The sequence below is a fragment of the Charadrius vociferus genome, unplaced genomic scaffold (genome assembly GCF_000708025.1).
Source record: "Charadrius vociferus isolate BGI_N301 unplaced genomic scaffold, ASM70802v2 scaffold678, whole genome shotgun sequence".
NCBI classification, from domain to species: domain Eukaryota; kingdom Metazoa; phylum Chordata; class Aves; order Charadriiformes; family Charadriidae; genus Charadrius; species Charadrius vociferus.
The window spans coordinates 17,561-18,373 of NW_009649452.1; the positions used below are offsets into that span (position 1 = coordinate 17,561).

At 65.1% G+C, this 813-nt stretch overlaps 1 protein-coding gene across 1 annotated transcript in view; it reads left to right on the forward strand.

Moving 5' to 3' along the window:
- The window catches only part of LOC104290583 (zinc finger protein 850-like), a gene marked incomplete at its 5' end in the record, with an annotated part of 11,578 nt that overhangs the window by 7,163 nt on the left and 3,602 nt on the right, over positions 1–813 (forward strand). The gene's annotated exons all lie outside the window — the stretch shown is intronic.

Sequence of the window (813 nt, forward strand, 5' to 3'; positions counted from 1 at the left end):
CCTCACCCCCGCCGGCCGAAGCCCCCTTGCCCGCCAGGGGGGTACCCCACGTCCCCTCGTCCCCATGTCCTGCTGCGGTTCATCACCTGCTGGCTCCTCCGTGAGCTGACGTGTGTCATCGTTATGACAGTTTATCGCACACGACTATCGCGATCCCGGTAACACACCCTGCTCCTGGTGGGGCTGGTGGCTCTGGGGTGTACTGGGCTGCTCCTCACCCCCCGCCGCCCCCCAGAGCATCCTGGTCTGGGAGACACCGGAGCATCCCGGCACAGGGAAAGTTGGAGCATCCTGGGTCCAGGGGGTATAAGAGCATCCCGGTCCAGGGGACACCAGAGCATCGCGGCCTGGGGGACATCGGAGCATCCTGGTCTGAGGGACAGAGGAGCATCCCAGTGTGGGGACACCGGAGCATCCCAGCCTGGGCAACAGTGGAGCGTTCCAGTCCAGGGATGTCAGAGCATCCCAGTGCGGGGACACTGGAGCATCCCAGCGCAGAAACACCGGAGCATCCCAGTGCGGGGACACTGGAGCATCCCAGCCAGGGGCATCCTGGAGCATCCTGGTGTGGGGACATTGGAGCATCCCGGTCCAGGGGACACCAGAGCATCCCAGCCTGGGCGACAGCAGAGCATCCCAGTCCAGGGACATCAGAGCATCCCAGTGCGGGGACACCGGTGCATCCCAGTGCGGGAACACCGGAGCATCCCAGCCCAGGGGAACCTGGAGTATGCCAATGTGGGGACATCGGAGCATCCCGGCCCAGGGAAAATCAGAGCATGATGGCCCTGGGGTCACGGGAGCATCCTGGCC